Here is a 14230-nt window from a genome sequence, read left to right on the forward strand (position 1 = left end):
TCCTAGCCCTTGAACCTGGCTACATCTTTCTCCATCAGACCAGAGGGATTCCTAGTGTCAGAGCGAAATGCTATTAAACAAAATTAAACATTAGGTTAAAGCAAAAATGCCAATTTAAAAGAAAAGAAGACATAGTCATAGGTGGGTTTTGGTGGGTTCAATAGACAGAGCAAACCTCCTCCACACCAGTGACAATGTGCATGTTAAGGTATCTGGTCAGCTGTGCTCCAGTTGCCTTAGAAGCCCATCAAACGAGTTGGTGGCTAAACACCTTTGTTCTTCAGCTGCTGTAGCAATGAGGGAGGTCTCGTTTTGGGAGGGAGGTGTCAGGAGAAAGGCCTCAATAGTGCACTGTGAAAAGCTTCCTGGAAATGGCAGTGAGCAGTGCCCCTTCCCGTGCTGGGGTGCAGAGCAGCTGGAGCATGTCTGAGCCTGGCAGAAGGAGCTGGGCATGCACTGCTGGTGCACTGCAGTGCCCCTTCAGCACAGGGCTGTGTGCCACAGGTCTTGGGCATTGAGTTCCTGAACCAGCCCTCCTTTTGCTGCTGCATGAGGCAGAACCAAGGTGCACACATCCTTGCTGTCTCCTGTAGGACCCTGGTGCTGTGATGCTGGACTGTACGAAGTTGGATCAATGTCTGCCCCAGGTGGGTACCAAGACCATGGGCAAGACTAGAGGCATGCTGCCTGCGTACCCAGCTGACTGCCTTTAAAATTCCCACTTTCACCTGTGGAAACCTGTTGAGGTTCTTCCATTTGGACACTATCCCAAATAGGCTGCTGGAGCAAGGACAAAGAAATTGGTGTAAATGTCTTCCACTTGATTCAGTGGATCAGTTCCCTGTAAGGAACCATGCTGTAGGTGTTTAGATGATAAGCAGGATAAAAAAAAGGTTTAATGAAGACAACTAATGTGGGTTGTTGCCCACAAATCAAATGAATTTCCCAACTGAGTTATAATCTGTGCCAGCAAAGGTCTGGGCTGCTTATGCAAGTTATAAAGCTGCTTGGAGCGGCCACAAAAATGACACCAGATTTAAGAACTGCTTCCTGGTCAGATCCTGCTCCCACTGCTACAAGTCCTTCTGATTTCCATGTGGACCAAGGTACATATCAATGCTTAGGAAAGACAACTATTCACCATTGGTGAAGAAATGGAGCTCCCATGTGCCAAAGCATGTTCCTGGGCTGTTTCTGTTTATTCGTGAGACAATGAGCTGCCTTCAGGAAGCAGAGATAGGGTTTGTGCATGTAACACATATAGACTTTCTGCATGAGGGGATTTGGCACCCAAAGCTGAGCTGCTTTTAAAGACTTACCAACCAGCAGCTGCACCAAAGAAGCCAAGGCTGGCTCCTGCTAAGCGTGTATTGGGCTGTCCTGTGCACTGACAAAGACCAACGTCTGACAGGAACACAGCTCACCCCATCCAGGGCTGGTGCTCTAAGGTACCGGTGTGCCAGTGGAGAGATTTTGACCAAAAAGGGGGGAAAAAAAAGCTGAAAGGGTTCACGGTGATTTCATTTTGTTTTTGAACACTGCTAATCTTCAGTTTGCTTATCGCTGCATTTCTGAGCTATCTGGGCTGACAACTGCACTGGCGAGCAGTTGACTGGAAATGCACTAACAGTCTTTTGCCCGGTTCATGAAATTGGTACTGCTTTCTCCCTGCCTCTGCCCACTTTAATGTTACTGAATGGAGTCACAGCCTCTTCTGCACAGCGCCTCAAAGGTAATGAGTCAAGTCCTCCTCCTAGCTTTCCATTGACTTGCTGGGAGCTACAGCAAGATAAATTAGTCAAGTAAATAATAAATCAGAGCACTTATTGGTGAGGTGTGGTGGTGCTATTTGGTCTATAAGACACTTACTATCCTAGGAAACACATGTCACCAAGGCAAGCCAACACATCTTATGAGCAGAGTTATTGTCCAGGGAAGGGGAAAGAAAACCTGGCAATTTTGTAACATAACATGCTTGTTATATTTTCTATCCTAAGAAACTTTCCTCTTTGTTATTGCTTTGGTTCATATCAGCACTCTGTTCTCCTTTCCATTTAGGAGCTCCTGACTCCCATGATCTATCTAGATCTATCTACCAAAGATTTTTTGTTTTTCCAAGTTTCTCCTTTGTGTTTTGTGGATTTCTTACCTGACTGATCATGAACAAATAAGGTATAACTGACCACATTTTGTGGTATATGATGTTATTTAACATCTAATATATTCCAAATAAGTTATTTGAGAAACTAATCTTTGTCTTTTTAAACTTCTCTAAAATTTCATTTTACATTTGTATACCACTTGGTAAAGGATACCAAAAACTTTACAGTGTAATTTCCAGTAGAGGATTGTTCTACTATTCAGCACACATGCAAGAGTCTTGATGTTAGAAACAACGTTATCAGATGATGAAGAATGACAGAAATTCTTTGCTTATTACAATTTCTTACACTTTTTGGTTGAATTGCATTTCAATCTATATGATAAGAAGATTTTTACCAACTCTTGAAAAAGGCAGATAAATAAAATTTCATTGTGCAACACTGTTGTGTTTGTCTTCCAAATATTCACAATTCAATAGATTTTAACCAACTCAATTTTAAAAAGCAGAAGTCACCTTAAAGAATTAATTTGGACTTTAATTTGAGTCTATTGTTATCTGGAGATATTCAGATAGGCACAACCTACAGATTCAAACTTGTGTCCAGGTTCAGATATAAAAACTCATCCAAAGTTGAGAGAAGCTTAGGATGTAAAGCTGCTATTTCTGGCTAACACCTGGTGGGAACAACCTAATCCCCAGTTGCATATGAGGCTGAGAAAGGAAGGACTAGGATGACACATGCAGAAGTTGTGAGGAAAAGATCACTAGGACACAGTTTCAGTTTCATGGTTAACTGGATGTCTCACAGCCCTGACACTGCTCAGTGATACACCAAGAGAGGGATTTCTGCACAATATGTGCCTGAAAAGGGTATAATCTCAAGAGATTATACATATAAGTCATAAAATCAGCAAATGTGAGGTGCAAAATATGTATTTATATTAAGCAAGGCAATGCCACCTTAGAGACGACCCTCTGCATGCAGCAAGTGATGCCAGATGAGTTAGTACGTTCAGGACCATGTGGCAGTGCTTCCCCTGAAAGCGGGCACCGTATAGCCATGTTAACATGGTGCTGTGCTGTGAGATAATGGGACCTGTGGCACAGAGATGTACCAAGTCATTTGGAGCTGGCTGAAAATGTCTCACATACGTTGCAGCAGTGGCAAAACCTTAGTATAAATGGCAAAAATGTCCCTAGTCTTAAGGCCTCTGTGTGGTCTCCTAGTTGTAACTAGCAGTGCTAAACAGAGTTGTAAGAATAGCACTTTTGTTTTACTTTTATATTTTTTTTTTTTCGGTGAGGATATGGCTGTCAATATCGCCAGGAAGATCAGCTAAGGTGGTATCTTCTAGAAGCATATTTGGTGTCTCCTGATACAAAAAGGCATGATGCAGCTAGAAGAGTCATGGCTCCCTCCAACCCATGGTACTCCTAGCCTGCACAGAAGGTGTGAGGTGTCCTTCCATGTCTTTGTGATGCAGAAATCCCAGTGAAATATTCCTTTACTTGGAATTTCCAACATGATCAATGGAAGAATATAGCTCCACATTTGAGAACAAGCAAGGGTTACTTTCTTCAGAGGCTGGGTGCTAGAGACAAGTGCCACTCTTCAGCTATCACAGAACCTAAGAGAACTGATGCCAGGAGAGGTGAAATGTACGCCATCCTTAAAAATAACCCATGCATCACCAGGACCAAGTCTGCTGTGCTGACTGCTGTTCACATGTCCACTTTCTCAGTATCTCCTTTGTGGCTGTGAAGTGTAACTGAAGTTGGATATTTGGGTTGGGTAGGGAATGAAATATATTGCAACTGTGTCTTGCAAGGACGCTGCAGTCTTATGCATGAATCCTAGTGACGGCCAGCCTGTGGTTAGAGGAAGGGCAGATCTGCAATGAGGGTTTTGGCCTGAGATTCAGTGGATTCAAATGTTGGCTGTTGTGAACACACTGCACCTAGCACTGGACATTGCACAGCAAAATCCTAGGTCTGCATAGTGCCTTGTTTTTTTCTGGAGTGTTGCCCACACTGAGGAAGACTTTGTGGTGAGGCATATACTCAGCAGCCTTGTTAGTTGTACTGTGTATAAATCAGGGAGGAGGAGGGTACAATGAGCATAGCAGAGGGAGTCTCACAGGATTCCTGGGCTAGAAAAATTAAATGGCCAGAGTTGTTTTAGGACACCAAGATCCATCCTAGCATCTTGCTCTGAGCAAGAAGTGGAAGCTGCAGGATCGATGTGTTTCAGAGGCGTACAATTAATAAAACATTTAGTAATTTATCTTCCAATATCTAACTGGCTCCTACAAATTTCTTTGCTGCTAGGGAATGATATGCAGTGACCATGGCTAAAGTAGTGTGAGCAAGGCAGATCTGACTTTTGTTCTTTGAAGGCTGGGTGATGAAAGGAGGTGGAGAGAATGGGAGACTTAACTACTGACCTGTGGGGCATGGGTCACTTGGTCTTAAATCTAAGTCATTGACAAAGTGTCAGAGTCTAAATCCATCACTTTTCAGGGATAAAATTGTATTTTTAATACAGCAGGTGCTGAGACAATCAGAGGGGAGAAGGTGGGTGGAGGAAGAAGCTCAAACAAATATTTGGGTTACAGAAGGTAGAGATTGCCCTATATCTGGTCGATACATGTATCTGGTTGAATTTATTCATTATTGTTCTGTCCATAAGCCATGGGTAGCATTTTCATTGCACACTGAGTTGGTCCAGCTCTTTTCTACAAGAAAGAGTTAGTCTCATCCCGTTGTATTCTCCTCCTACCCCCTTCCCATGTGTGTAAACGAATGCACATGCTGTCCCTCCATGGTTTGTTTCGCTGCCATGGACTGCAATCCCAAGAGTGCACAACTGAGGACCCTATGATAAGCCTCTTTTGGAAGAGGGACCCCCCAGGCACTGAGAGCCAAAAAGAGAGGCAAAGAGCAACCAACCTTCCCGTGGGTACATCTCCTTTGCTGAGCATCAACGCCACAAAATAGCACAGAAGTGGCCCAGGATGAAGGGCAGAAAGAAGTCAGTGAGACTCCTGTGGATCTCAGCATAGACTGCATTGGGCCTCAGATGAAGTCTCCAGCTTTTATGCTGGCAAGCGATGCAGAGAGATATTCACAAGTACAGGGCAGGAGAGGTTTCCCATGCACCCACCTTTCTGTCCCATTACAGCTGGCTGGGAGCACAGTGAACAACACTGAGTATCTCAGACCTGGCAAAGATCACTCACTTTCCTTGAAACTCCCTACTCTGTGCCTTGAAACACAGACTCCTTCTTAGGTAGCCTAAACCTTAATGGGAAGCTAAAGGATGATGGCCCACAGTCAGCAAATCTCCAAGGAGGCATTCTGCCTTCAGCCTTGGGTGTAGACAACATTTAGCATTGATTTTCTCTTGGTGACTGTATTTGGCAAACCATGGTAGACAGAAGTACTGAGTCCTGGAGCTGAGAAAGGCTAAGAGCAGGCAATATTAAATCTCCCTTCAAGTCACAGCAGAATTATTGTGCTCTGATACATAGATATCCAACCAACCAAAACATAACCTACAGATTCCGCTAACTCAAGACTACACAGTATTAAATTCAAACTTCAAAAAGCTTTACATGAACTGCAAAGACCTGAAGACTCTCAAGAGGAAACTACAATGCCTAAAAGCACCTTCAGTGCAGGCTATTAGACCTAGCCAACCATAGAAGCTCCGGCCAGCTGACTGTGACCTGAAGTGTTTTGCTGCCTGTAGGTTAAAAGGTCTTTAAGAAGGAAGTATCTGGCCCAGCTAAGAGGCTCTGCAGTGATCTCTGTGTGACTGAATGGCAAAAAGCTGGTTGTCAGTTGAGAGTTCCCGGCAGAGCAAGTGAGCCTGACAGACTGGACTTGCCCACTTGGGTGGGCAATGTTCCCACCACTTCAATGGGAACTGAAATAACTCAATGCTGAAGGGAGCTGCCCAATCTGGCTCTTCCTCTTGAGCTATGCTGCAAATTCCCTCAATTTTCAGGCACAGAAGAGAGGCCAGTTGCTGTCTGGTGAACATGCCAGACACTGTTTGGCACAGGATAGGCCAATCTCAAAGGCCACATTTCTGCACAGATATGTGGAATGCAAATGGGTGTTCCTCAGCTCTCGGATTTGGAAGTGAGGGGAGACATTCATGGAAGGTAACTTCAGCAGTATAATTTTACCTATCAATTTTGAACGGAAGAGCTGAGCAAATTAGAAAACATATATATGTGTGTGCACATACATATATATATATGTCTGTCTTTCTATCAGTCTATCTTACCCTTATCATTGCCTTGAAGTTCACTTAAGGTCACATGCAGAAGGAAAACCACAAATTATTCTTCTTTCAGACTAAGGAAAAAGAAAAATGACAAGAATGAAAACAAGATAAATTGTCAGTGGAAGTGGGAGAAAGCGTGTAGGATTGTTCTTCCATGTCTGACACACCTGGATGGACACTACTCTTGTAGGGGGGGTAGACTTCCTCTATATTACTTCTCTACATCTACTTGTTACATCTAACAAGTCAAACTGCCAGTTAGATAATTCTAAAAGCTCTGATATAGGGGCTCCTCTTAATTTCAAATATTTCCCAAGAGTATAGGCTGCTGAACCAACACATAAAAACATTGATTATGTTTTAGATTATCTAAATATGTCTTATATTTCCATTAACGATATAGTTGTAAGTTAATTGCTTATGTCTAAAGTAAAAGAAATAAAAATGCTGTTAAAATAGCAAAAAAAAAGCTTTTTTTTTTTCTATTTATCATAACTTCATCAGTTAAATACTTCCAGCAGTTCTATGCCATGTGCTGTTAAGGTAAATCAAACCAAAGATAGTATTTCTTCTTGAAAACTGCAGGTTCAAGTCAGCCAGGGGCTTGCCTCAAAGCTTGACTTATCCTGACATTTATGTTTGCTTTTCTCCTGACTCGGTGAAGTACTGAAAAAGTCTAAGGCTAAGGCTGTCAGTAAGACTCTTGATCTTGAGGGATCAATTTAAAACATTTTAGGGTTGTCATGACTGCTTTTTGGGATGCTTTTCTTGTAATCCTTGACTGTGCATGCTTTTAAGTTACCTAAGAAAGACGAGGGTGACTGGTCAAGGAATTCAGGTGGAAGAGCTGACAGTTTGGAAGCAGCCTTGGAAAGTATCTGAAGATTTTTTTTTTTTAAAACAAGCACATTCAACACATTTCATCTCGTATTCCTGAATACATAAGCATACAAAGCCCCTAGCTGCTTTTAAAATGTGTGGCTATGGATTTGTGTCTTGAGTCCTCTGGGATGGTTCTTCTCCCAGCAAGGACAGAAAGGAGAAAGTCTGGGAGGCACTAAGGCAATCAACCAGATTGTTCACTACTCTTAGCGATGCAAGCCCACCACAGAAAACACTCAGAAAAAAAAAACAACCAAAAACAACAACAAAAAAAAACCCCAACAAACCCCAAAAACCTACCCTCCATGCTCCTAGGCAGTTTGCTTTCTTCCCTCCGTGTTTCTTATCAGTCTCCTGCAGAGACCCTGAAACTCATATCTTGATAGACTAGATTTCCAAGCTGATCTCCTCTCCATGATGAATAGGCATCAAACTATGTTTCCCACTGTCAGCAAACTATATACTCCCAGTTGAGATAATTGAATTACCTTATTGCTATACTCCTCTCCTCTCCGAACCTCTGTTCTCCTCTCTGAACCTCTCCTCTCCAAACTTCTCTGAACCTCTCCTCTCTGAATCTCTCTGAACCTCTCCGAAACTCTCCTCTCCATCCCAGCTCTCCTGTCATCCTTTCTCCACCTCCTAACCCTCCCCCAATTAATTCCTATGCTTTATTACCGTCTAAGAGTCCTTAGTGAGAAGATGATCTGCTTGCTATGCAGGTGCAAGTTTTCAGCACCACAGCACAACAGCAATACCACCCCCTTCTGCCCTCCTCAGGGCTTCTCTTTGTGAATCACTTTCTTTTTCTTCCTTTTCAGCTCCCTGCTGAACAACCCCATGCAGCTAATCTGATTATGCTAATTTGTACTTCATGAACCTGAAGACTGTAAGGGGATCTGTGGAGGGTGAGCTAGGCTGGGGATGAGGGTGGTGAGGACAGGAGAGAGGGTATGGGAGGAGGAGGCGGCGACAGACAATGGGTTTAACTCAGTTAACAAAAAAAGCCATCCCTATTGCCAAACAAAGCACACTCCCAGTAGCCCCTTGCTGCTCTTGACAATTTAGAGTGTCCCAAACTGGTCTGTGCTACTGAGCAGAAAAGGCAGCACAAAGAATATACAATGAAGAGGCACAATGAGAAGTCTGTTTCCTGTTGAAGGTTGCTTTTCTTTCTCCTTAACTAATCCTTCCCAGAATCTAGTAGTTGAAGTATGGTCCACAAATTGTTCATCGGAGGGTAGCTATGGCACCAGACGGCTTCTGAGCACATACAACCTCATCTGTCCAACTAGACTGATGCTGCACTTGAGATTTATTGAATAATGGGCAGTGACTCTGCAGACACACGCTCACAATTCTAAATACAGACCCCTCCTCTGCAGGAGATGACAGTATCCCCAGTCTAGTTTCACCATTACCTTTGCTACAACTGGAATTCGTCAAGAAACAGTACTGAGAAGAAATACATAAAGGATATGCAAAACGTTGTTTTCAATATAATAGCAACCCCATGGTAGAGTTCTGGCAATCACAGAATTGTTTGTATTGGCAGGGACCTCCTGGGATCATCTGGTCCAACTCTCTTGCTCAAGTCACCTGGCTGGCCAGGGCTGTGCCCAGTCAAATTTTTAATATCTCCACAGATGGAGAGCCCACAACCTCTCTGAGAAAACCATTCCCATGTTTCACCACCCTCATATTAAAAAAGATTTTTTCTTGTGTTCAGATGGATTTTCATGTTTTTTAATTAATTTCCATTGCCTCTTGTCTGGCACCATTGAGAAGAGCCTGGCTCCTTATATGTCAAGCCCTCCTAACACATATCAGTATACATTTAGAAGCTTCCCTTCAACCATCTCCTCTCCAGGCTGAACAGTCCCATCTCTCTTAGCCTCTCCTTCCATGAAAGATATTCCAGTCCCTTAATCATCCTTGTGGCCCTCCACTGGACTAGCTTCAGGAAGTCTATGTCTCTCTTGTACGGGGAAGCCCAGAACGGGACACAATACTGCAGATATGGCCTCACCAATACTGAAGAGAGTGGACAGATCACCTCCCTTGACCTGTTTGCAGGATCCTGATTGCTCCTCTGGATACTGATATCAGTGCGGGATCAAGACTGAGTGTTGGTCCAAGCGCGTTCCAAGGACAGTGTGAGTGAGCACAACTCTACCACTGCCTCTGCTGAGTCTATTTGTCACAAACCAGAATTATACTTTGTCTTTCAAACTGGAAATCGTTGGAGGGAGGCACCTTGTTTCCACACATAGTAAATGCACTGTCTATATGTACATGCCTGCAGAGATGACAAGAGAGAGAAGGGGGCATTCCAACACTTCCAGAAAGAGATGGGCTTGAACTTGCTGCCCCTAAAACTATGGTGAACTTTGTTTACTAGCCAAAGGCATACAAGGGAATATTGACTGTTTCTTTAATGTCTGTTTTTTTGTTCTATTTTCCTTTCAGGCAGAAATTCAGAAGGTTAGTTTCTGAGAGAAAATTCCTGCCTCTGGTGAAGATAAATAATTTGCAAATGAGAGGGAAAAGGTGAGATGGAAGGAAGACATTTGCTCTGCATAGGATGGCTCTCCTTTCTCATGCCAAGCAGACTATTTTTTCAGTCTTGCAGCCCTAAGCATAATATTTCAGGACACCATTTTATGAAAGCAAATGGAGGAGGAAAAATGACTGTCTTAAAGCTGTTGTCTCAGGTCCAGTCTCAGGTTCAGCCGCAGTTGCATTATGTTTCAGAGAGAGGATTACGTGTCATTCATTTGATAGGGTAGAAAATATTCAGTATCTGGTCAGCATTGCTCTTCTATATCCAAGATCTCATTTGCTATGTTCCTAATATGCACGGAAATGTCCCTTGCTTTTCTTCTTTTCGCGGGGAAGCAGGGAAGCTTATCAGATGTGAGCCAAACCAAACAGTATTTTTATGAACTGTGTCATATCATACGTAAATACATCTGATTAAAGAAATAGCTTGAAATCTGAGACAATCAGTAATCCCAGATCCTATGTTCCCTGAAGGCCAGATTATTGAAGACACTGGCACACCTAAAATCCACTGGTATCTAACGAACTTTAAAGACCTAGGCTTTTGTCCTACTGATACATCTAACAGAGAAAAGTCAGTACATGCAGCAGGACTTACTGGACAGGAGTAGTCTGAGGCATGGTGATTTGTACTGTATGAGGTATTATTGTATCCTTTTCTTCCCTTCGACAGCAGGTCTTGGGTGAGGGCAGACTAGTGAGGATTTGACAAAGGAGATAAACAGAATAAGTAACATAATCTAGAGGAGAAGGTCTTGCTCCGTCACCTTGTTTTTCTCCTGACCTGAGAGATGACCTTCCCCAGACCACTGCTTTTCCTAACTTTTTGTTCAGAGAGATAGCAAGTTATAAAAAGTAAGGATGTTTCTCTTGCTATGTATATATAGGGAGTTTAATGCAATGGCCTTTGGCCTAATTTGAAACTCCTAAGTAATAATATGACATATAACACTAATACAGTAACAATTATAGTAACAGGAATATATATATATATACACACCATTATTAGAAAAAACCTTGAATCTAGCTAGTAGTGATTATTAGTAACATGGATTTTTCCAGGAAAAAAAGAGAAGTTGGTTGGAGTAGGCCCACAACTTGCAGACCCATGTGGACAGAGTGGGACTGGTCAATTAACTACGGGGACAGTCGTGTAGAGATGAAAGTTACAGACGGTGTATTTAGCACACACTCTTGGGAATCATGTATGTAATGAGAGGAGAGAGAGGCTGCTCAGAGCTTGTTGGAACTGAACCACAAGTCAATACTATGGCTAGAAATTTAACCAGAGAACATTACAGGAAAGTGACACTGTGGCACTCCTGCCTCAGCCCATGTGTCTGCTGAAGGCGAGTCACGACTGTAAGGAAAGACACCTTTGAACCTTGATTGGATCAACAGAGTGCTGGAACCTGTTTCAGACCTGTGAACTAAGCATCTAGTGATACATCTAACGATGGAGTGAGGAGATAAAGAATGTAAGAGTTCAAGCCCACTCCAGAAATCAGTTCTGTTCAAAAAACACACAGTTAAGGAACAAGATGTGCTAAGAAGCGTCTTAACCCAACACTGAAACCTAAGCAGAGATGAAAAGAACTGAGCACTTGGGAGTCTAGTCATAATTTCTGGAGGAGCTACAGCCCTGCAGCAAAGATCATAACTTTTGTATGGGATACCTGTAGTACCTGAATTCACCTCTACACAAAGTCATGAGTTTACTGCTGCAATAAAGATAGAAAATACATGGAGTATGTAACTCAGAAGCCTGAAGCACAAGCTTTGCCTAACTGTGTGGACATAACCTAAGGCTATATGCTAGTGAGCTCCTAGATAGAGCCAGCAGCACTGCCTACAAGCTGTTCCAGTTCCCAGTCCCTGGCTTCACCTAGGAATCAACACAATGCTGCTGCTTTAAAGGTTGTAGGAGAAGATAAATTTTAAATACATTCTTAAATATTTCTGAGGATCTAATCTAGTGTGAAGGAGGAGGGATCTGAGGCAGATGCAAGTTTAAGCAACACTACCACTCAGCTTAAGAAAAACTTCTATTTCTTCACTTTGCAATCCAGATTGGCACCAACCAATCTAGATATATATAAGGAAAATAAACCAAAGCAATGTTGTGTTAGAAGATAAATGGCTGTGTGAACTTCCTACGATTTATTTTCTCAGCTAATTTTTTCAAAGCACTTTAGCAAACAAGTTCATAGAAAAAACTGAAAGGAGGCAGGAGAAGGTCACCTGCTGGAGGAGGATTGTAGAAAAGGAGGGTAATAGTGGTGAAACACAAAGTTGGAAGGTATGCAGAGGTAAAGGTGAGGCTGGAATATGTAAGCATTCTTTGAAAGCTTGCACAAGTAAGGTCACAAGGATGGGATGACCAGGCAGATTCTCAAACAGGGACAAGAGACTAAGAGGTGTACTAAGCCATGACTAAATGCTAAAGATGGCATGGAGAACACAAAGAAAATCAGGGAAACTAAGAATGTGATAGTAACTGTGAGGATTGACACTGAAAGAAATAGGCAAGGTTGATGAATATATGGTGCTAAAGAGAGAGGAAAGAGAAAAAAATGTACTAGAAGATCAAAGTAAGCAGCTTGAGGGGTATACGAGACTGCTGGAAAATGGGGAAATATGAAAGAGGCAGAAATCTATGGAGCAGATTGGATGAAGATAGATAGCAGTGTGGCAGATGACTACAAATCACAAACATGGCAGTATGAGAGCTGACAATGGGAATGTCCATTTTCATATGTGGCAAAGATTACCATTTTGACCTGAATTGATATTGATGAATAGACTTGAGATTAAGAGACCTTCTAAGAAACGTAAATAAATTTAATCTAATAATCCATAAAGTTGGAATTGTTCTAATTTTCTATTTTGGGGAAGTAGAGTACAGATGTATGAGTTTTGAGGCATACTGATGACTGAAGAATTCCTCCTTTTTTTTTTTTTTCCCTAAGGCATCATTTTTGAATTCCAGGTCAATGTCTGTAGAATCCCAGACATTATGAAATAAAACACTAAATAAACATATCCCACATTTAGTAACAACTTCACCAGCCATGCTTCCATGCTAGGTACACAGACGCTCTTTTCAAACACTAAATTAGCTTAATTGCCATACAAAATGGACACAACAAATACATCAGGTATGACAGCTCTAGTTCACATTACCCACGACTTCTGCAAGATCTAGGGGTTAATGGGTTACGGATTTCATGCTCCATGGAGATTAAAGATGTGCATATGCACTCACTTTAAAACCAACTGTCTTTGTTACTTCTCTTCTTATTACTGTCAGGTGTTATGTGGTGGTTTCAGCTTTGCCTAGAATGGACCAAGAACAACTGTCTATCCAGGATCAGTTATGACACGCAGCAGGGCAGGAAGAGATGACAGGCATGTAACATCCTAGGCTTTCATAGCCGTTTCAGATGGAAAAATGTAGTGACTTCATAAACAGCTGGAATGTTTTTGGAAGCAAATTCAAAAAATATTTATATTAATTTATCAGTGTCCTCCTGGAAAGGACAACTAATCCTGCCAAAAAGTACTCTGGTGCATGTGGAAGTAGGTTAGCTAATCAGGTGTCTACAGTGCTTTTTTTTAGGTCATGCTAACATTCCTTGGGCAAGAGAGTAATTTCAGGCTTGTGCTTTGTTTTCATGTTGAGCTTTACACTCATGCAACAGAGCAGAATACTAATCAGTCCATCTTTAAATTTCTTACATGCATAGTGTGTTCAGCCTACCCCCAAGAAATGAAGAAAGGAGTATCTGTTCTTCCAGTTTGAAATCAGCAAAACACAAAAAATTGTCTAATACAGACACATAAATATGTACCTAGCATACACCCTAATACCATCCTCTCACACTGATACAGTTCTCTCAGCATCAGCATATTTGGTCTAAGAATGACCAGAATTATTTCAGAGGTGCTTAACCTCTGTTATCTTTAAATTACTCCCGAAACATTTCATATAGCTGGAAAACTAATTATATATTTTTTTTAATCTGTTACTCTACTTTTATTACACAGACTGTGTTCCTTGATTTGGCTTCTCTTTGATGGGTTCCTCTGTCCTATGCTCTGCTAAGATGCTACCCTGAATGCACAGAAAGCTCAGGAATCTCTCCTTAGCTACCAGCAAACTTAGAGAAACTGCTATTCTTATTTCCTGATGGTACTGGAGGTAGAAAACCCGCCAGAACTTCTTTCTAGTTTAGCTGTGTCAGTTAACACACATTTCCCACCTAACTGTTGTCAAGGTGGTTTGTGGAGATCCACCTTCACACTAGCTATCTCTGCTTTGGAACACAATGCTTCAGGTCCAGTGAAGACCCCCTGAAAAGAGGATGCAGTATGTATTTGACGACCGA

The sequence above is a fragment of the Chlamydotis macqueenii genome, chromosome Z (genome assembly GCF_036417535.1).
Source record: "Chlamydotis macqueenii isolate bChlMac1 chromosome Z, bChlMac1.mat, whole genome shotgun sequence".
Taxonomy (NCBI): Eukaryota; Metazoa; Chordata; class Aves; order Otidiformes; family Otididae; genus Chlamydotis; species Chlamydotis macqueenii.